The sequence below is a fragment of the Stigmatopora argus genome, chromosome 21 (assembly GCF_051989625.1).
Source record: "Stigmatopora argus isolate UIUO_Sarg chromosome 21, RoL_Sarg_1.0, whole genome shotgun sequence".
Lineage (NCBI taxonomy): Eukaryota > Metazoa > Chordata > Actinopteri > Syngnathiformes > Syngnathidae > Stigmatopora > Stigmatopora argus.
Window position 1 is genome coordinate 1,167,501 of NC_135407.1, and position 24,075 is coordinate 1,191,575.

The 24,075-nt window shown below is 39.3% G+C and overlaps 1 protein-coding gene across 5 annotated transcripts in view; it reads right to left on the bottom strand.

The window, feature by feature from the left end:
• Positions 1–21,415, bottom strand: part of elmo1 (engulfment and cell motility 1 (ced-12 homolog, C. elegans)) — a 69,038-nt gene extending 47,623 nt beyond the window's left edge. For 2 of the 5 annotated variants that reach the window (XM_077590514.1, XM_077590512.1), the window contains exons 1-2: positions 21,294–21,415; positions 18,980–19,064 (exon numbers count right to left, since the gene is read on the bottom strand). The gene's annotated coding sequence lies outside the window, so the exon portion shown is untranslated. Of the gene's footprint in view, positions 1–1,092; positions 1,220–18,979; positions 19,065–21,293 lie in introns of those variants that run through there. The other 3 variants (XM_077590516.1, XM_077590515.1, XM_077590513.1) reach the window with 2 other exon arrangements.
• Between the last annotated feature and the right edge of the window lie 2,660 nt (positions 21,416–24,075).

A 24,075-nucleotide genomic window follows, 5' to 3' on the forward strand; every position in this document is an offset into this window, starting at 1 on the left:
CTGTAAGCAGGATATCCTGTCAAGAAAAAGTACTCACACACACACAAGCAAGAAACTCTTGCGAGACTCTCAGAACCGCAAACACGACCCGGTGAGCGTTCCAGCTGGCCGGCGGGAACAATTGTCGGAACTAGAAGCCAGAGTATTTACAAGACTTGGCCTAGCCAGTCCGTTTACCACAAGGAAACTTTCCACTTTTGACTTTATTGCAAGCTGACGGCGCATTTCTACAACGCGCATCAAATGCGCGTTCTACAACATGTCTTAAGTGGAAGATGGTGTTAATATTGGGAGGTTTTCTCTTTTTGTTCTTGTGAAATAAACAGGTTTAAAGGTGTTAACTATTTTCACTAAATTCTTTCAGGAATTTATGATCCACATTAAAAATGTGATCTTATATTTCCATGAAATCAGGTGTTAACTCATTGGTTGACAGTTGTTACACATTATAACGATCGCTGCCAACCCACCCAGTCTAAATGGTTAGGACTTCTAGTGCCGTCAACAAGCAATGATTTATTTAAAATAAAATACAAAATGAGAGCAAATGTATGGCCATTCTATTAATTTCATTGAGGGAAGATGATTTGAGATAAAAGCGTTCTGAGTTATGACTGTGGGAAAACTTTGTTTTCATTTAATTTAGCCTTTTCACCCAAAATTCTTGAAATTTTTCGTAAAAGTACTGGTAAAATTAACCTTTTTGGGCCGAAATTCATTTCAAAACAGTTAAAATGTTCCTGTTCATTAAATTGTGGCAGTTGTAAATATTCTTTTAAAATTTGTTTTAAAATGTTAACAGTTTTCTTTGCATTTTTTGCCCTCATGTATTCCTTTTTTTCTAATGTAATGTCAATAGTGTGGCATTTTTTTCCTGTGGGAATTAATTTTTCCCCTCCTCACTTTAGATTGTAAATTTCTGTGTGTTATCATAAAGTGTTATCATAAAGTGTTATCATTTTTTATGAACTTTTTTTCCTCCGATATCAAATTTTTAGAGGGGCAAATAATTAGGACTTGTTTTGGTCATAAAATAAGCATTTTCCAAGGACTGAATTTGCTTTTGGAAGCTAAGACAGCAAATGGACTCACCTCTAGCAGATCCCGATCTATTCCAAACTGTTCGAGCAACCCCAAAAGTTCTCTGGAGCACAAATCTTTAAAGAATCTAAATTGTTTGCCATCACCATTTTGTCACGCTTGCGTCCAACGGTCCACAAGAGAGAGGAAGTAGGCGTTTGCCAAGAAAAGAGGAAACGAATCAGCGTGGCACGCAAACGACGAGTGAGGTAGAGAAGGAAGCGCGACGACAGTCTAGAGACCGGAAAAAAAATGTCAATTAACATCCTGTTCATTGAGCTCATGCTGCAAATATGTCGGCTGCCATGGAGCCCAAATGTTGACATGACATACAAAAAACGAGATCCCCGTTGATTATGAAACAAAGATACAGATGGAATGTGTCTGAATTTGTCATTGACAGTGATAGAAATTGTTTTCTCTTTTCTTTTTTTTCCAATTGGGATAATATGTTTTGGGTTTTTTTCATTCAATGAGGGGAAATAACCCTTGCTGTCTGCCAGTTAGCAGTTTCCTGTAGTTACAAGGTTGGACCATATCGTGAGTCATTTTAGTCTGCTCCTCTATGCAGAAAATCTTCACGTCATGATGGTTTTGATGCTGGTGTTTGGAACTTCCCAGTTTCAGATCCCTCTATAGAATTAGAATGAGATAGAGGTTGGAAGACTAGCTTATGAAGTCACTCTCTTTTCTTGTTATTACAATTAGGGCAGTCTAATCACGTAACCAGAAATCCGAATAAATGGTGGGAATGAGACGTCTACAGAGAAGATGTTCTGGGACTCAACAACTTGGCGCTGAACGTTTCCAAAACCAGAGAACTCGTCCTGGAATTCCGACGGAGCGAGTGGAGACTTTCAAATTTGTAGTCATCCGAAAATGTTGAAAATGGGGGAAGGGGATTTTTCGTATTTTATCGGAAATTGATTTTTTGCATCAATGAATTGAATGCCTTTATTGTCATTATACAAGTATAATGCAATTTAAAGCTTCACCCTGAAATGCACAAAGAAATCAATAAATAAGTAATCAACATACTGTATAATTTAAATTACTGATTACAAAAATGGATATTCTCACTGGATATATCAATAAATCCTAACAAACTGTTGGAAAAACTATCTTGAAGTGCCGGAAATATTGAGATCAATGGTTGAAGAAAAAATCTGAATTAAGTACTGACATATGCTTGGCTGAAGGACACGTTGTAACAAAGTTTCAAACTTCATGTAGTAATTTGTCCCATATTGTCATCCATTTGCATAACTTCTCTTTTGAAGTTCTCTCGTTCAAATCAATAACCAGTTGCACAGATGACCACTTGACTCCCATTAGCAACTATTAGCACATGTATCAGCTAAGCAAAGTGCCATAACGACATCCAAATGTGTCCTCCTGCATCATATATTGATCCGGACCACCGTCAGAGTCGGTGCTTTTTACAAACATTAGCCTACATTACCTCCGGCGCGACCTTTATTTGACCTTCAAACGAATAAAAAGCGGTCGATAGCTGTAACGGAACAAAAAGCAGCCATTAAGCGACCTGTGACAGGGCTGATTACAGCCTTCCTGCCAGGGTTGCGACCCCATTAATTACTTAAAGACTCTTCTGTTAAGGTGCTCCCCTCGGGCCACCATAAATATTTGACATAAGAATCGGGGACAGTGAAGGGACAAAGGAGTCCCAGACAACTATGTAATACCGCTTTACTCCTTAAATGGCATCTTTGAGCAAGTATGGGGGTTTGACAGTCTGTCATTTTTTGTTTATTTGTTCCTGGGTGGAGTCTTAAGAACTGGTAATGTGAGTGTGTGTGTGTGTGTGTTGGAAGGGGGGGCTATTAGAAACTATGGCTGTACGGGGGTGTCAATGAAATCCCGTCAGTGCCGTCTGGCAGATGATGTGTCATCTGGGGCAGCGGACTCAAAGCTTATGAATTATGAATTGTAGAGCCCTGTTGCCTTCCTGTTAAAGCAACAGAGGAAATCATTACCACCATCAATGAATCTTGTAAAATACAGCATGCAATTTGACAAAATGACAGATTAAAGACGACGCAGAATTTTGTTTGCCTGCATACACAAGAAAAGAAAAGCAATTCATTATTTCAATGTTTTCCCAGCTAAACAAGTATGGATATTTAATTTGTTGGCTGCTGTACAATATACATTTTTTCTATTTGGATTGGGAGCGGCATCTGAAAGTTAAAATGAAATGGACGTCTAGCGCCGTTACTGGCTGCCAATGAGTTAATTGAAAATCTCGCAAGGGTTAAAAAAAAACACTGCGAAACTGCAATATTTTTGAGAAGTTGGAATAGACCCTGCTTAATTTTGTAGTACTTTGTTGTTCACATATTGGATGCCAGTTACATCTGACATTCTAGCATCCAAACTTTTTCGTAAAAACGGACATCTAGCGCAATCAATGTTACTTTTGAGTTGCATTTGAAGGCATCTTTGTCATTTTAAATGAATTACACGTCTATCATTGTCAATGTCCAGCACTGAATTAAATACCAAAAAAACACTATTGAAGGGGTTTTTTAAATATAAAATATATTTTACTTACGACCACCAAAGATAACCTTCGAATACATTAAGTTAAATCTAATAATAAAAAGAATAACCATCAACCACCACACAAAATAATGCTGAAAAAACACGGTGTTCGATAAATTATTTGGCATTTTAGCAGTGGTTAGGAAACTAATTATGTTTTGCCCAGCAGGAACTCCCCTTGTAACCCACGCTCTCATTTACTCTACATAACCCCCCCAAGCCCCGAGCCCCCCACTGCCAGCACTTCCACTCACTGATCATTGGAACAACAATGATGGAGGCCACGCTTCAAAGGATTCTCCACCCTGAAAAAGTTCACAGGCTCCCATGATGGTGTGTCAGAATGGGTGGAGTGGGCTAAAGACCACACACCCCAAAAAAACAGATCACGTGACCAAGGCTGGGATGAATGGTTCTTTTTGGATGGGCGGAGAAGGAAGTCATGGAAACAGGTCTATAGTTCTATTGTCTGACCGTCTCTGGATGTGTGTGTTGCATTCTTCATTCACAAAAGAAGGGAAAACCACCTCCATCATAAAGCAACATCCTCTCACACCCCCAGCATTAGCGTGAGTGGACGCAACAACTACGCGTTGGCTAACTTTAGCACCAAAAAACACTGCTTTGCAAACGAGGCCTGCATTTAGGAGGGGGGAATTAGACGAAAAGGAAGCGGGTCATTATGACTCGCTCTAGTTTCCACATTGTGTAACCAGGCAAAGCATGCACAGGGTAAAAATCAATAAAAGCTCATCGCCATCATAGCACCATCACTGAGAGGTGTCTTTGCAGTATATCAAATATACTTTAGACTTTTTGCACGGCAATGCGCTCGTAACATAACAAACAAATTTAAATGAACTTGGATGACGATGCAGACACACTCAAAAATAAATGCAATCTAACCTTACACTAAACTTAATTCTAATTTTGTTTGACATTTTGATACCTTTCTGGCTCTATTTGCCCCGCCTCCGCCCTGACTTTCAGATGCAACCTATCGAAGGTTATTTGCTTTTGTATTCCCTTCAAAATATTCCCAAAATGATGCACACATGTCCTCACAATAGGATAACGCACGACCACTTGCCAACAAGAAGTAGTATATACTCCTCTCATATTATCGAGCAAGCTCCGCCATTCTGCACTGACTAATGGGGAGAAAAAACACTGAAAAAATGCAACGCTCCGCCCAGTGCTCGTAGAGACATTACACGAGGGAGTTGCGACCAGAAAAACGGTGGCCATGATGTTTTTATGAGCAGCCTCTTGCGTCCGCTGTCTGCTCGTATATCAAAATGTGTCTCGTATCGCAAGATAAATATTTGCCCGAAATTTTACTCGTATCTCAAATTGCTCGTATGTCGAGGTACCACTGTATTTAAATGACTGAAAACGTATGCATTGTTTCAGTGAGTACCTCCATTTAGATTAGATAACTTTATACATACCGTATTCGGGAAATTCACTATCGTAGTAGCAAGAGGGTGAGAATGCAGACACAGCAAAAGACATTTTAGACATAAATAAATAGTAAAGTCTATAATACTCTAGAAGCTGAGAAGTGCAACAGCATTTAAGATGAATATAATTTTCTACGGGCCAATATGAACGCATAAAAACAAAGTATTTAGCGTAAAAAGACCAAAGTCAATCGACGTGAGGCAATACAATGCAACATCAAACCAATGAAACTTCAGAACCTAGCAGCCTGAAATTGTAGCGCAACTGTGGTTTGGAGCAAAGCGGTGCGACAGAACAGAAGAACAAAAACGGAATCTTTGACAACATCCTATCTTTTCTTCAATTCTTTAACCAGATAATCACATTCTCCACGATGTATTAAGACAGCGGCGTTTGGCCGTGTTAATTAAGAGGCAGTTGATGACAAGTGAGGAAGACGCGCCTCCATCTTCAGGATGAGGTGGCGTGTCTCCCGGAATAGAAACTGCTGCCTTTATGCAAGAACAACACCGTAGCTAAAGGCAAAGTTTGGCTCATTTCATAAACGTAATGTTTCTTGGCCCGCAGCAACACTTGCATGTACACACGCACCTTGTTAAAAAGATCTTTATGCTGAGGATGCACCACATTGCTCTATAACACTTTTTAATACAAATAACACTTTTTAATGCAAATACCGTGGCTTTGGAATTTTAATTCAATATTTTTTTAATGAAATAAATAGTCACAATGTAGTATTACCCTACCAACTGGGGAATTTAGTCAAATAAAACCTAGATTTTGAGTGTCACAACATGAGCAATGTCATAAACGAGTACCAATAACATAGTATATTTGAAGAGAAAACATTCTCAATTAAGAATCCAAACATTTTTAAATAATTGATTTTGTATGAATGATAACAAGGGAATTATTCATCTGATGTTTAAGCCACATTATGGAAAACTAAACCTCCCAAATTGAGGATTTCATTAGTGTTATTTGCGACTCATCTGACTTTAAAGCTTAGAGGCAAACAATGCACCAATGGGTTGAAAGCTTTATTTTAATGTTTTTTTCGTTTTGTTTTTAAACCTCAAGAGCTTAACTGCACACGCTTGTGGCAAGTTGGCATACGCGCCGTGGCGTTAAATGGGACGTGAACGACCGGTCATCCCGGGTCAGGAAATTTCTACTCCAAAAGTAGACAAGATAGGTCACTTAAGCTGCTGGTTTTCCCAGCAGTAAAGCATTTCTAGGACAAGGTCAACATTGGGGCATCCTTGAAATCAACAGGTGGCCAACTAAAAGGCTTTTAGCCTCAATGGTGCAAATGGCACGTATTAACTAGCTGCTAGTCACTTTGCATCATTAATAAAATCAGTTAAAGCACACTGAAGATCTTTCGAGGAAGTCAAATGTTTAACGTTTCGTGGGGTCTGTCATGGTTTGGAGAAAGGCGTAAACATTCAGAGATAAGTGCAACAGTTCACGACTAATGTTTGGTATTATAAAAAAATGGGTTGGATGAAGCTTCCCAACATTGGAATGAAATTTGAATGAATCGAATGCAACAAAATGACCATAATTCTTCTCAGCCAAGCGATTCTACAAAGCCTTCCAACCACACGACTCAACTGGTTGATGCATAGTAATGCTTCTAAATGACGCACGGCATTGAAAATATGTATCAAATAGACGTTTAAAGTGACGTAGTAACCGAATGAAGTGATGAAATTATGTTTTTGACAGTAATAACTTCACATGCAAAGACGCTGCAGTGTTTCTAAATGATGCAGCCCAATGGCGGCACAGAGAAACGACAAAACTGAGCTTCTCAGAGAAGAAACTTAATAAAATGGCGAAACTGAGTAACATAAAAAAGCAATACGATGAAGTGTAAAAAAGTTACCATAATGAATTGATAACGTAACAATGCAACATAACGATTCTATGTTATGAATCAATACATAGAAGCAACCTAATAAACCAATTTAAAGCTTCTATGAAATACTACAAGTGAATTTAAAATGATAGCAGACCATATTTCAAACATGAATCCATCTTAAAATAAGTGACAGAAAAGGCCTAATAATGAAATTAGATCCTGATGAGCATTCCTTTCTCAACTGCCTTGGCCCCGACAATCAAACATCTCTAAACAAAAGATAATATCCCATTCAGAATAGGCTCGCTGCTGTGTGACCATTCTGTCATTATGTCAACATGTACTAGCTAGCGCAGTACAAAAACGCTAGACATTATCAATTCTGGTTGTGATGTCACAACCAGAATTGCTGAAAATAAACTGGCTATTCCCTGATAGATTGTTTTGGGTGGAATAACTATGAAATGGTAGAAAGCTCCAGAATTGAGTGCCAAATTTCTTTTCTACTTGAACGTGGTCACCATTTCCTAGCATCTTTAACGAAGCGACCTAACAAAGAAATGTGACAAACTGAAACAACAAAGCAACATAAAGTTTATTTAACCGAACATGGGAAGCAAACTTGTCCCTATACACATTAGCCTGATTGTACAGGTCACAAGGGACACACCAATAAAATTTTGACAGAGAAATCTGTGCTGGCCAGGTATGGCATCTCTGTGAGGGTGCATGAAAATCTCTGATTGGAGTCTCTACTTTGCTAAATTCCGCAGCTCAGAGGATTACTTTGCCCACTGAAGCATGTCATAACCCAAAGGTCATATCATCATCATCGTCATAGCTTCCAAACTGTGTCGAGGCGTAGAAAAACGGGGCCACCAGTATGTTTTTCTAAATGAACCTTCCTGCCGAGTGCCAACCTGCCAGTCATCGTGGCCAAGCTTTCCTCTGCCACATCCCATCCATCCCCCCCCTGCCAACTTTGTGCTCCAGCCTATGCTGGGATGCAAAAGAGCAGGGAGGGAACATTTGGGATTGATTTGTGCCTATTTTTACTCGTCCTACTTGAACTAAAGGTTCCGGACACGACACAAGAAACAAAGTTGGCTCCAGAAATACACCTAAAACTCTAAAAAAAATAAGACTAACATATGCATACCTGTCAACCTCTGCCGATAACTGCCCTTATAAATGATTATGATTCCCCTTACAAACCCCCCCAAAAACCTTACAAACACCGTACGAGTCGTACGGTGTTTGTAAGGTTTTTGGGGGGTTTGTAAGGGGAATCATAATCATTTATAAGGGCAGTTATCGGCAGAGGTTGACAGGTATGCATATGCTAAGGCTTAACAAATGGGCTTAAGATCCCCAATTAACCAAACAAAAGCCCACATTTTAACTATCCATTACTATAAGGCACAACTTTATGCTTGGATCTATTTATTCTAGGTGAATACCACCCTTTTTGCGGTAGGATGGTAAAGCGTTAAGTGAACAATAAGATGAGCTATAAAAGCCCACGTGAGCCCACTCACACAAAAGGAGAAGGTTTAATAAAAGGTAAGCAGAAGCGTTCTCTCTCCCAGCTGATTGTGATGAACTGGCTTTACTACAGACTCTTGACCACAGCGGACAATTACTCGACTTATTAAACTATAACTCAGGCGAACGGGCGGGCCCGCAAGCGGCGAAGTCATTAGCGAAGGCTTGTGACCTAGTTTATGGGGATTCATCAAGATTGGCCGCCATGCTCCACCCACGCCCACTAGGAAACGCAACTTTCTCGCAATTTCGAGTTGGCTTTTCCTCTATAAGATGTAGTTTAAATTGAGCAGTGAGAGAAAAAGACAATTATCAACTCATCCTTATACAACGGTACCTCGAGATACGAGCTTAATTCTTTCCGGGACTGAGCTCGTATGTCGATTTACTCGTAACTCAAATGAACGTTTCCCATAGAAATGAACTCAAAACAAATGAATTTGTTCCAACCCTCTGAAAAAACACCAAAAACAGGATATTGGATTGGAAAAACATTTTTATTCGTTCTAATTCGCCATCTATTAACAAAGTAACAAATAACTAGTGGTTTAATAGTACTAAAATGTGTTTAATAGTACTAAAATTAGATGGATTTTGCGGAGGGGAGAGGGTGGGGGACTTTTTGCACGGCAACGCGCTCGTAACATAAGATAAACAAATTTAAATGAACTTGGATGACGATGCAGACACTGAAAAATAAGTTTAATCTAACCTTATGCTAAACTTAATTCTAATTTTGTTTTAAATTTTTATACGTTTCTTCTCCCGGGTTGGCTCTATTTGCCCCGCCTCCACCCTGACTTTCCGATGCAACCTATCAAGAGTTGTTTGCTGTATGTATCTTTATTAGCTTACTACCAAAATAACTAAGTTGGCTACAAAAACATTCATGATTAAATGTGTATTTTCCCTGCAGTGCATTTTGTAGAGAACGACGTACCACGCAACTGCTCTGTTGTACAATGGTTTAACTTCATTACATTAGTAGTGAATTAGGTTTCGTTGCTTGGAGGAAATTTAAGAAATGAAATAAAGAAATCTGATTTTTGATGTCATTTTTATTTTGAGGATTCAACAAAACCACAATAAAATGGACCGTGCATAACGTAGCGCTTTACCATCCGTGAACGGTTGTCCACGCTCTTTCGGGTTAAAACAATAGAGCCAAAACAATTGCTTGAAATCAAAACAATTGTCTCCCAGTGTCTTTTCAGCCATGGTTCCTTGAGTCCTTTTGTACGTGATCTGATAATAGACATGCCCACCTAATAGCAAGTTATTACATCAAACTGGCTTGTGGAGCTGATCTATTTGGGGGTAGAGGCCATACTAAAGGCCGTCAAAGGATTGCTCTCCTGAGGGATGAGCTGACAACTATCATGACTGTCGCAAGTGAGCGGGAACAAAGGAGTCACTGTGACTGAAATGGACACACTACACACACTTGCTCAGCCAGCTGTCTGCCCCCATCTCCTCCCATAGACAAGTGCCAAGCGGCCCTCCCTTTCCAGTTCCACTAACATGTAACGAGTCTACAACCTATGTAGATTAAATGCAGTAATACCTCGACATACGAGTGCCCCCACAATTGGAGATAGGAGTAAAATTTGGAGCAAATATTTATCTTGAGATACGAGACAAATTTTGATATACGAGCAGACAGCGGATGCGAGATGCTGCTCATAAGAACATCATGGCCACTGTCTTTCTCCCCGCAACTCCCTCGTGTAATGTCTCTGCCAGCACTGGGCGGAGCGTTGCATTTTTTCAGTGTTTATTTCCCGTTAGTCAGTGCGAATGGCGTATATACTACTTCTCGTTGGCAAGTGGTCGTACGATATCCTATTGTGAGGACATTTTTCTGCATCATTTTGGGAATATTTTGAAGGGAATACAAAAGCAAACAACTCTCGATAAGTTGCATCTGAAAGTCAGAGGGGAGGCAGGGCAAATAGAGCCAACCCGGGAGAAGAAAGGTATCAAAATTTAAAACAAAAATAGAATTTAGTTTAGTGTAAGGTTAGATTAAACTCATTTTTGAGTGTGTCTGCATCGTAATCCAAGTTCGTTTAAATTTGTTTATGTTATGTTACGAGCGCATTGCCGTGCAAAAAGTCTCTCTCGCTCTCTCTCTTTCCCCTCCGCGTGTTTTTTTCCCCTGTTAGTCAGTGCAGAATGGCGGAGCTTGCTCGATAATACGAGAGGAGTATACTACTTCTCGTCGGCAAGTGGTCATGCGTTATCCTATTGTGAGGACATTTGTGTGCATCATTTTGGGAATATTTTGAAGGGAAGATAACAGCAAACAACCCTCGATAGGTTGCATCTGAAAGTCAGGGTGGAGGCGGGGCAAATAGAGCCAAGAAGGTATCAAAATTAAAAACAAAATTAGAATTAAGTTTAATTTAAGGTTAGATTCAACTTATTTTTGAGTGTGTCTGCATCCTAATCCAAGTTCATTTAAATGTTTGTTATGTTACGAGCGCATTACCGTGCAACAAGGCTCCCCAACCTCCCCTCCTCTCCGCGAAATCCGTCATATTTTAGTACTATTAAACACATTTTAGTACTATTAAACCACTTGTTATTTGTTACTTTGATAATAGATGGCGAATTAGAACAAATATAAATGTTTTTTCAATCCAATATCCTAGTTTGGTCGGAACGAATTAATTTCTTTTTAGTTCATTTCTATGGGAAACGTTCATTTGAGTTACGAGTAAATCGACATACGGGCTCAGTCCCGGAACGCATTAAGCTCGTATCTCGAGGTACCACTGTAATAGACAATGCACAACATACACGCTTACGCTTGCTCACACGTACACACTTTCTCTCTCGCACAAACACACACACACACACTTTCTCTCACGTGTACATAAACGCACACTCACTGCACACAATTGCCTTCCACACCCCTTTTGTGGGCTCAGTCACCCATCAATTAGCTCAAGCCACAACCTTCCAACTTTAGACTACTAGTCGTTTATTTATTTATTGATCTATGCCCCCCGCCCGCCACACGCGTTTGAACTTATACTGCATGCGCGTGGCAGCCGTGCCAGCTCTGCTTCCACGCCCGGGCACATCTAAAAAAAAAAAAAAAAAAAAACGCTAAGTGGGTGTGGGCTGGTCTATTTACGGAGTGTGGGACTCCAAGGAGTTCATTTTAGTCTCTTTGTGGGTTAACTGGACACACACACACACACACACACTATGTGAGAGAAACAGACACAAGAAAGAAAGAAAGCAATTCCTTTAGGGCAGGGGTCGGGAAGCTTTTTGACAGAGAGAGCCATAAACAATTCATATTTTGTAATGTTATTTCTTGAGAGCCATTTTCAGAATTGAAAGGTAAAAATACATGAAAATGTGATGTTTTTTTGTCATTTCACCACTTTTAAAGTACAAAAGGTCTCTGAATTCTTTTGACAACATTGTTATGCTGTTGCTAATAAATCAGTATCAATTATATTATGCACGGGACTCAGCTCTCTCACCAGTGATTTCCATATTTTACTTCACAGATTAGTGAAGAGCCATATGCACCCATAGAAAGAGCCACATATGGCTCCCGAGCCATAGGTTCCCTACCCCTGATGTATTGTATTGTATGGCTGTGAGTCTGAGACATTCATCCCATTTCTATAGTGTCTATCTGCACTTTGGAGTCCTATCCTTGTATGACGGACAACAATTCTTACTCACAGTCCAAGACGGTGGAAATACAGAGCATTCAAATTCACCCAAGCTAACAGGAAGTGGTTAGAGTTTGGGCAAAGGCTGTAATTTGTGGTATTTTCAAATGACATTTCATGTTCTTCGTTCTTTATTTTTAGGGTGTAACATGACAACCGTGGCAACTTCAAAAAGCTTTTCACAATGACTGGCTGAGGAAAACGCCTGCCTCCTTGCTTTTTATTTTTTTTATTTAAACACAATTCTGTTGAAGTGGCGCGGTGGTTGAGTGGTTTGTACCTCGGCCTCGCAGTTCTGGGCTCCTGGGTTCGAATCCAGTTCAGCCCACCTGTGTGGAGTTTGCATGTTCTCCTGAGTGGGTTTTCTCCGGGTACTCCGGTTTCCTTCCACATTCCCAAAACATGCATAGTAGGCTGGTTGGACACTCTAAATTGACTCTAGGTATGAGAATAATTGGTTGTCTGTTTCCTTGTGCCCTGTGATTGGCTGGCCATCAATTCATGCTGTCCCCACGCCTCGTGCTGGGATAGGCTCTAGCACCCCCCGCGCCCCTTGTGAGGATAATGCGGTTCAGAAAATTAATGAATGAATGATGTTAAAATAAACAATGTAATTCATTTTGTAAAAAGGATTTCATAATGTATAAATTGACAGAAAGCAAAATGTATGTTCCGTATGTCTATGTGTGAAAATAACTCAAGAAAGAATAAAGAGATTATTTAAAAAATCCAGGAAAAGTGAGGCTAAGTGGAATGGAAAATGAATGAAATAAATACGTTATACGTCGTACTTTTTTTCTCAAATTCAAGTTTTGACTAAAATTCACCAAAAATCCTGATGCCTTAAAAAATTGAAAACATCTTTATTTCTATTTCAACTCTGAAATAATGTGTTATAAAATGTTATCTTAACTTTTAAATGCATCTACAATTTCCTTGTGTTGCAGTTATATAGGTGAAAATATGTTTTAAAATTTGTCTTTTAAAATGCAACAGAAATTAGCAGTGTTTCAGAATAAACGAAAAGAAAATGGAAGCATAACCGACCTCTATGTTTATCAAAAAAATCAATCTTTATATGCTACTGATTAGGCGAACATAGTCAATCATGTACAAAACCTTCACCCCGTTTCACTTCCTGATAGCCTTTTCTCTGCTGTGATGTGAAACTGCCCCACTGCACTTCCTTGCACTTCTGCCATAAAAAGGACTAAATTTGGACGTGACTCAGATGGAAACATTCAAAACATACACGGGAGGTTTTTTTTTTTTGTTGCTTTCCCTGTTTATAACAAAACAACAGACACAACCCAAAGGCGACGCCTAATTGGTAGACGAGATTTGCGGTTTCTCACACGGGGCAGATACAGGTGCTAAACCAGGGGTAGGGAACCTATGGCTCGGGAGCCACATATGGCTCTTTTGATGGGTGCATATGGCTCTCCACTAACCTGTGAGGTAAACTATGGAAACTGCTGGTGAGAAAGCGCAGGAATGGGAGCGTTACGTTATTATTATGGCATTGACACTACCCCACCGCCTTATAATCATTTTTTTTTGCATGGATTTTCTCATTGATACTCATTGATTAGCAACAACGTAACAATGTTGTCAAAAGAATTCAGAGACTTTTTGTACAGACGCTCCCCTACTTACGAACGAGTTAGGTTCCGAGCAATTGTTCATAAGTTGAATTTGTTTGTAAGTTGCTCAGTGCTATATTTTGTATTATAATTTATATTTAAGGCCTATATAAGTATATTGAAGGTTTATATAAGTACGGTAAAAAGGCCAACTTGTCATTAAGCCATTGAAGTCAAGGTTTTCCTGTCGACTCACTCGCGACCTTGTCAGTTCACCTTCACACGTGGCCTCTACTCGGGTGAACGAAAATGCATCATCTCACGCAAATATGCTTTTGAAAAGAACATCACTTTACAAGCCAACGCGCTGAAGGTTGATAAATTTGTTTGGGTGTTAGATGAAATGTTAGAAAGGGGAGATGGCATAAATGTTTTGGAGGCAAGGTGGAAAAAGGATGCATTTAACACTGAGTCATGAAACATTAGTCAACACAATGGGACAGCAACTAAGTGCAATATTACTGTGATGAAGATAAGAAGTGATGACTAAAATTGTACACATGTATTTAGGGAATTTGAGCAACGATTTAAATGGTAACTATCACTTACCTTCCGGGCGACCAAAAGATCGGCGACCAATCGACCGTGTACCAAGTTTTCAGCAGGGTGATGCCAAATATTACACATCCGTGTGAAATGGTAGCGTCGCAAATAACAGACGCTTGTCACCCACCCCTTCCCTCCTTCCAAATTGCCCATTTCCAGCACTGCAGTGGCACAGCTGGAATTCAGCGAGACGTATCACTTTCCGAGGTCATTCCGGCCCCCCGGTGACGTCAGTGTGTGCTTAGCCACGAGTGTATAAATGTTGTTTCCCATGGTGAATCTGTTCCATTATCGCAAATCATCACCCTTGGTGCGCTTAATGCATTTTGTTCCCAAATTTAAAGTCCTGCTATCATGAGTATGTACACACTAATTAGCAATAAAAAAAATAGCAACACTGACATAGATCCATAACTATTGACCCTGTGCAACAAAAAATAATTTATGTAACGGTTATCCTCTGCATAGTTGAAACCGATGATGTAGTCAAAGGGTACAAATGTTACCATAGCGGATCAAACTGGAGGCAGAATAACCAAACGACAGCGGAAGTGAGTGAGAAAGAGAGCCCACCACAGAACCAGAAGCATCTCATGTTCAATTAAAATCTGATCTCTGATGCCTATTAAATGGTAAATATCTTCCATCAACGCCTGTCAATTCTACAATCAAGAATAGAGTTTGAAAAACTAATAATTTCTCACCTTGTCACTGTTTGTGTTGGAAAGATTTCAAAAACAACATGTCCAGTGGTACCTCGAGATACGAGCTTAATGCGTTCCGGGACTGAGCTCGAATGTCGATTTTCTCGTAACTCAAACAAACGTTTGTATTGGAAAAAGATTTGTATTTGTTCTAATTCGCCATCTATTAACAAAGTAACAAATAACTAGTGGTTTAATAGTACTAAAATGTGTTTAATAGTACTAAAATAAGACAGATTTTGCTGAGGGGAGAGGGACAGAGAACATACCTGTCAACCTCTGCCGATAACTGCCCTTATAAATGATTATGATTCCCCTTACAAACCCCCCAAAAACCTTACAAACACCGTACGACTCGTACTTTTGCAAAAAAACAACAACAACAATGCTGTCCGCCACAGCAGTGAAACCAAACGGAAGAAAAAAACCTATCTTCAACTACATAACTGCAAGTGACTGGTTTTGTGGCCAAACTAGAAATGGAATTAAAAATGTGTTTTTCACTATTTTTTGGACCAAGTATTGTTACTCGCTAAAATCCAATCTACCAAATACAGTAAAATAGCCCCTGAGGTGATAATAGGACTTTAAACCTCAGAATTCATCAGCAGAAACGAGCGCATCTTCTCATCACGACCTACCTAAAACCTCGCCTATGCGCCCTCAATTTCATCACCCTTCTTTAACTTCCACTGGGATCAATTAAGTTGGACTGTAAATGAAGGTAACCCCAAACTGCCAGCTCCATCCAATTTTTTTTTTTGCATGTGTAGTCAGAAGTTGTTGCTTGAAAGTCACGGGGGGTGAGACGGAGGAGGGAGGGAAATGAGTTCATTAAGATGGACGGATAGCAGGCTGGGCTGACATCAAGGGGAAAACAATTTACATAGCTGCCGCCGCTGGGAAGCGGAATAGTCGACACGTCGGAGGAATGCGGTTTGAATGCATGGAGGAGAGGGGGGGGGGATTTGTTGGGCGTGAATGACAGTCGGATATTGCGAGAGTGGAAGCTAATGAGAAAAGATAACAAGCTGAGCGAGAGACGTGCGGGGTGATCAGCACTCTTTTAGCCACTCGAGTGTTTTGAGGAACCGTGTTTTTGGATTGTTTGTTGTTGCTGTTCAAAGGTGCGAACATCAAATCGAAGATCTGAAAACTGAACTGCTCATTCATAGACACCATGTGTGGTTTTTAGTACAGTAATCCCTCGAATTTCGCGGTTAATGTCGACCAAACATGGCCGAGATAATCTCAGAATAAAACTTCATTACCCACAATCAATACGTGGGTAGGAGGTTGCATTTCCTGTTTCCTCCCCTTAGCATGTTAGCTCCCGTTGGCGGAGCGATCGCTAATTCAAGACTTACTTCTCGTTGGCAAGTGGTCGTGTGTTATCCTATTGTGAGGACATCTGTGTGCATCATTTTCGGAATATTTTGAAGGGAATACAACAGCAAACAGTCCATCGATAGCGAACGTGACGGGTGGAGGCGTGGCAAACAACTAACCAGAACATAGGTTTAAAAAAATTAAAACTAAATTAGAATTCAGTTTTGTGTAAAGTTACATTAAACGTATGTTTGAGTGTGTCTGTATATATTAATCCAAGTTCATTTAAATTTGTTTGTTCGGTTAAGAGTACGTTGTCGTACAGTAAATTGTCAACAGTAGGTGTCCAATCCCTCTGAGCTGCCAAGTCATGATTCGCTGTCAACCCTCTTAGTTGAAAGGGATTGGACGTCAATAGCCATCAATGCCAGCCAATGTGTTTGATTGGATTCAAAGTCGATCGCTGTCAATGGCTTTTAACATTTTAAACATAAGATTGTGTATAGAAAATGCTGGCATTTTACATATTTAAATTAACATTGAGATTTTTACTCTTATTTTTTTAACTGTACTTTTTCCTTTGATTGCCCCCACCCCCTTTTTATTATTTTATATTTTTATACCATCTTGGAACGGATTAAGACCATTTACATGATTCCTAATGGGAAAGATTGATTTGGAATTCGAACAACTCGGTATTCGTACAGCCTTCTCGAAGAAATTCTGGTCAAGTATCAAGGTAGCACTCTATTTTCCCAAAGTGTCTTCCAATCACTTTACCTGGCATGACAATAATAAACTTCCTACAGTCATTTGAGTTTTTACAAGCTTCCAGCGGCGTAACCGTAGCTCCAATGTTTACTTGGGAGGGACGACAAATAAAATATTTAACTGGAGTGCAGCTAATAAATCTGCGTGCATTCCTTTTGACGTACAATCCCCCTGAGCATAGTGGCGAGGATATTTTCTTCTGGCACAGTGGCGCCCAAAGACTGAGGTATTGGCTGAAGCCAAACACACACACACACATGCGCACGCTAAATGAAGTGAGGCGCTTCGAATCAACGGACCAACGCGAGATGGACGTTTCTCCGCGTTCACGGCCAAACGTAGCTCCGCAGGCTAAAGTCACGGCGAGCGCTGCTACAAACCGTGCGCAAACAAGAGAGCCCCTCGGCTTGGAAGCTGCCGCCGCTGACGTCGCGAGCGTACGCCTCCGATTTAGCCGCGCCAAAATGTAGAGGGAATGTGACACCGTTTGCAGTTTGGCTCCCAAAAACCACAATAATGAACATAATAACAAGACAACTTGAATGAATGTTGTGATCCAACGCCAGATGCTGCTGTGGTTTCTCAATAAAAAGTGCAAAGATTCCACAGAGAACATTCCACATACTGCCGGAATAGTTGCTTGAGTCATTTTTTTGGAAATGAGGGGGTGAAAAAAAATGACTCTAATGCCTCTATTTAAATGACTGAAAATTTATGCTGACAAAAAAAAAAAACAAGAACCACATTGGTCATTTCTACCGATATTGTGATGGCAATTTAAAGACAATTGACAATTCAGCTTATTTTCCATTTAAAGTAGTGGCAGAAAATGACTGAATTTCATTCAATGATTGGAAATGATGAATTAACGAAGTTACAAGAAAAAGGAAATAATGAAGTTGCAATAAAGTATTTACAGTGGTACCTCGAGATACGAGCAATTTGAGATACGAGTACAATTTTTGAGCAGATATTTATCTTGAGATACGAGACACATTTTGATATACGAGCAGACAGCAGACGCGAGAGGCTGAACCCGGCGACCAAACGTCCGTTCTACCAAACGTCCGGAGACCAAACGTCTTCCGACGAAACGTCCGGTCACGTTTTTTCAGAGGGTTGGAACTAATTAATTTGTTTTTAGTTAATTTCTATGGGAAACGTTTGTTTGACTTACGAGAAAATTGACCTACGAGCTCAGTCCCGGAACGCATTAAGCTCGTATCTCGAGGTACCACTGTATTGCAAAGGGATATGTTCTAACATACATTTACTTCCCCTGCCATTTTTATCTGGATTCAGTATTTTTGTAAAAACCTTTTTTTTTTTTATTTGTAAAGTTACTTGAATATCTGCATGCACTTTCGAGCTTGTGAATATATTTTATGTAAATAGCTAAACGCTTATTGACTACAGCAGCCTAAGCTTACAGCTTACAAATGTATTTTACAACGTCAAATTATTTTTCAAAATAGAGGCAGGGGGGAAAAATGAAAACTGTCTTTTGCAAACTTTTTATAAACTGACTGTCTTGACGCTTTTTATTGGCTATAAAAGAGTTTACAACAGTGAGACTTGTTACTTTGAGATGCACTAGTGAGCAAATAAATGTGTTCAGCTACTAATATGGACCCTGATTTGAACATTTCGTTTTAAAAAAAGTGACTTTCTTGAGCCTACTGACTGGTAAAACAAAATTTAGATGACTGGAGCATAACAGGGATTTGAGATCTTACAAGTTTACTTCTACTAGTAGAAAAATATTACCGTTTTACTCCCGTGGCGATGAGGTCTCAGCAGAGAAATCCAGGCATCATTCCAACGATGACGAACTGCTTTTACGTTGCACGCACTGGAACACATCGATTTGATTTTAGAAGCAAAAAAAAATAAACAATCTGAATTTACTAAAACCATGATTATTATGACTCAGCCCTCTAGAGTGACAATCAAAACTCTTTGAATATTTTTGATGGTGCCAGACAGACAGGCATTAGTCTTAAAGGTGAGCAAATGAAATTGATGGGGTGGCACAATAATTAGCACTCTAGTCCTATATAATTAGCCGACATATCTATAATAAGACTTCAATTTGACAATTTAAAAGTCTGATGTTATGAAATGTATATTAGAATGCATTTGCATGCATTTAAGAGTTGATTTGCTTGTTTTTTCTTCACACCCAGCTATGGCCACGGATCAGATAGACAGACAGACAGACAGACGCACTGCATCTCACGAATCTAGGAGTAATTCAGCTAACATTGTTTTTGAACCTAATTACGGGAAATTTTATCCTTAAAAATCATGATAACTTATGCAATGAGTACTGTATTTTCTGCATTATAAGGTGTAACTAAAAGAATTACATTTTACGCCTTATATATGGACCAATATTGGATAATAATTGATGTATAACAAAACTCCTAACGACTGCTACTATTACTATAGCTTCATTTATTGGATGTATAAGACAGTGCCCTACTACTACTACTACTACTACTACTACTACTACTATTACTACTACTGCTACTACTACTTCTACTGCTGCTACTGCTACTACTGCTACTACTGCTACTACTGTTACTACTACTGCTGCTACTGTTACTACTACTGCTACTACTACTGCTACTACTACTGGTACTACTACTACTGCTACTACTACTACTGCTACTACTACTGGTACTACTACTACTGCTACTACTACTGGTACTACTACTACTGGTACTACTACTACTGCTACTACTACTACTGCTACTACTACTGGTACTACTACTACTACTGGTACTACTACTACTACTGGTACTACTACTACTACTGGTACTACTACTACTACTGGTACTACTACTACTACTGGTACTACTACTACTACTGGTACTACTACTACTACTGGTACTACTACTACTACTGGTACTACTACTACTGGTACTACTACTACTGCTACAACTACTACTAATACCACTACTGCATCTTATACATGAAACACATTTTTAGATAGATTATATAATATGATTAAAGGTGTGTTTTTTTTTATCCAGTATGTCTTATAGAGCAGAAAATTTGGTACGGCTTTAGATTTTTGATTGTTGATTTGCTGCCACCAACTCCAATTTAAATGAACTGGACGTATATCCGGCAGCCCGGCGGCGCGAGTGCTTAGCGCATCGGCCTCACAGTTCTGGGGTCCTGGGCTCAAATCCAGGTCGGTCCACCTGTGTGGAGTTTGCATGCTCTCCCCGGGCTTGCGTGGGTTTCCTCCGGGTACTCCCGTTTCCTCCCACATTCCAAAAACATGCCTGGTAGGCAGATTGGACACTCTAAATTGCCCCTAAGTATGGGTATGAGTGTGTATGGCTGATTCAAGGTGTCCCCCGTCTCTGGCCCAGAGTCAGCTGGGATCGGCTCCAGCACCCCCCGCGACCCTAATGATGATAAAGTGGTTCAGAAAATGAATGAAAAAAATGAATGAATGGACGTATATCCCCCTCAGTGGTAGCCAATAAGTCAAATCTCCGTCCGAATGAATAAATATGTTCAATGGATCACATGGTACATTCCGCTTCCTGTTAAAGTGACAGCGTCTGATTGACTCGTTCCGCAACACCTGAGTGTATTTGAACATGGCCATTTCAAAGCGGATCTGACGCATTAAAAACTTTTGAACCCTTTTCAGCCACATCCACGAGTAATGTAATAAAACAAAATGTAGTTTGTTTGTCTAGACAAGACGACGACTAAAACCCACGAACACGCGGGGTTGGTGGGGGGGGGTCCACGCACCATTACGCACCTCTCCTTCATTTGCGCAGAGGCAGGCGTCAACACGCGCGCACGCCGCAGCAAAAAGCGTAAATACGCCAAACGCACCACTCGCACGGTGCCGATCTTTACGAATGTCACTTAAAACAAAGTCTCCCACGCACGCGCACAACAACACGTAAACGGGCGTCCACGAAAGCGTTGGAAATCTGCAACACACGTGCACGCGCAGACCTCGCCGCGGCGTAAGATCTGGCGACAAAGGGAGACGTTACTTTCCGGATAAAATGCTGTAAATAAGGGGGTAAATTCGTGGACGTACCTGCTGCAGCGAGGACACTTCTCCAACTGGAGTTGCTGCGTGTGACTGTTGTTTTGTGTGTCACTCTCTCACTGCTCTCTCTCTCTCTCTCTCTCTTCCTGTGTTTGTGTGTGTGTTGGTGCGGGTACTTCCTCATCTGTTTCGCCCCCTACAGGCCGCCACCGTCATGACAACCACAAAGCAGCAGCTCTGTCCAGTCAATCACATGCAGCAGCGTGTTTTTTTGTGTGTGAAAAAGCGACATTTCGATTACGCTACAACGCTGCAACACCGTTTTGAAGCCTTGTCATCTGAATGGAATGCTTTTGTCATGATACAAATATAATGAGATTTAAAGCCTCACCACGAAGTGCACAAATAACCATAACAAACAACCAAACAGACAAATACATAATAAATAAATCAGTAATAAATAATAAATACATAAGTAGTCAACAATATAAGTAGGGAAGAGCACAGATAACAACAAATGAACAGATAAACAATCAATAATTAATAATAATAAATAGATAATCAATATATAAGTAATAAATAAGCAGTCAACATAATAAATAAGTAGTAGTCAACATGAATAAGTGGTCACATAAATAAGTATAGGTACAAAGTGACTAAAGTGGTTAGCAGTAACTCTTGATTATTATATATTAATACAATAACAATAATCATGATATGAATAATAATGCTAATCATAATAATAATAATAATAATGAGGAGGAGGAGGAGGAGGAGGAGGAGGAGGAGGAGGAGGAGGAGGAGGAGGAGGAGGAGGAGGAGAAGGAGGAGGAGGAGGATGTTTATGATGATAATGATGATAATAATGATAAAAAATAATAATCATTATCATCATCATAATCATAATAACAACAGTTATTATTATTATAATCCATATTACTATTTTCTTATAGGGATACTATGAGGATGAGTCAAAATGTCAACGTTTTTATTTAAATTACGTACATTGAATAATTTTTATCAAAATGTTTTAAAAATGTTCATTTAGATTTGTATTTGGAGTATTATTAATTTTCATTATGTCTAATATAAATATCAATTATTACAACATTTTAAAGTGTTTTTAAAAACTTGTGACATAATTTGATCAGAAATTTAATATTCCTCAATTTTCATTAGGATTGAAAACATTTCATTCATTAATAATATAAAATAATGCACTGACTTATTTCAGAACAAAATATTTTACGAGCTAGTAATCACATTTGTAAGTTGACAATGATGTATGAAAAAAATGGTTATTATAAACCTTTATTGTCAGAGGTCTGTTCATTAAAAAATACATAATTTAAAATGTTTAAAAACCGAAAGTTTAGATAGATTTGGACAAAATTCCCATATATTACTGTGGTTGAACTGGTGTATATAACATAGAGAAAGACAATTCAGAACATTCTTACACATTTTGCATAGCAAAATAAGACCTTTTATCAATTCACCTCATACTATTTAGCTTTTTTTTTTAAGTGTATCCAATAAAAAAAGGAAATCTCTGTTATGAGACTTTAGTAATGCAAATTAAGCAATGGAAGTCATGTTATTAATAATTCAGAGTTATTGAACGCTCTATGACTTTCCCTTAGTAATTCTCATATTACACACACTGGCTGTTTAATTTGTCTGGCTCACTTACACATTTTATTTTTTAATTTAAATCGTTACTGGTCACATTGAAGGTCAATATAGTAGTAATTTCTTCCTTGAAAAAAATCCTTTATACAGATGTGTGTTGCAACAACACTTCTTATTCATATTACTGCTGAAAAAATATGGATTAGGCATTCATTTTTAGGTGTGGATTCAGTAGAAACAAATGACAGAATAAATAAATAAACATACTTGGCAAGCAGTACAAGGAAAACAAACACCCTGATTATAATTAGATTAGATAACTTTATTCATCCCGTATTCGGGAAATTTCATTGTCAACGGTAGCAAGAGGGTGAGAATACAGACACAGCAAAATACATTTTAGACATAAATAAATAGGTATAATAAAAAATATATTTGTAATATCGCAATATTCTCAGTGCCCAACGAAATTCAGTAGGTAGCATCTTAAATTGGGGGAAAAAAATGTGTTTACAGCATTTTTGCAAATCAAGCTTGGTAACAAAAATAGCACATCAGTATTTGTAAATCTTCATAAAAACCCTTACACGTATACATTGAATATTATTTGCAAAGAAAAGCTTTAATAAGCGTCAAGAAGCATGATAGCAATCAAAGCTAACCAATTCTAAAGCGTTTTAGATGTGTTTAGGAACATAAATGGAGCCTATGTTTTCTGACTGGAGGCGAGAGCTAGCAACAGTAATCCTTCTATCCGGGGCTGCATTTGAATTTAAAGCTGCACAGCGGGGTGTCAAAGCCAGCGAATCACTTCGCCCAGCACAGCTGCATGGGAACAAGACGCCAGCTTTATTAGTTCTAGTGCGTAGAAATCTTTCCCTTGGATCAGGACACATTCTGCTGCCAAGGTGATGTCCATTGTTCCCCATACTAAGAGTAAGAGCTCTACTCCCGTAGATTAAAGTCTACTTGCTATCTCTGGAAAGGGGCCAGTTTTAGCAGTTAATCAGACCGAAGAAGATAAAAGTGTTAGGATGAAATGTCTCCACATCCATTGAACTTTGCAGTGGTGTCGCTCCTGGGGGCTGAAATTCCATCTGTGAGATTTTCAGTGCCAGGCAGGCAATGACAACATTTGTCTATCTCTCAAATTGGAGGACAAAAGTTAGCGGCTATTGGGGTATCCTTTGCTCGGGTT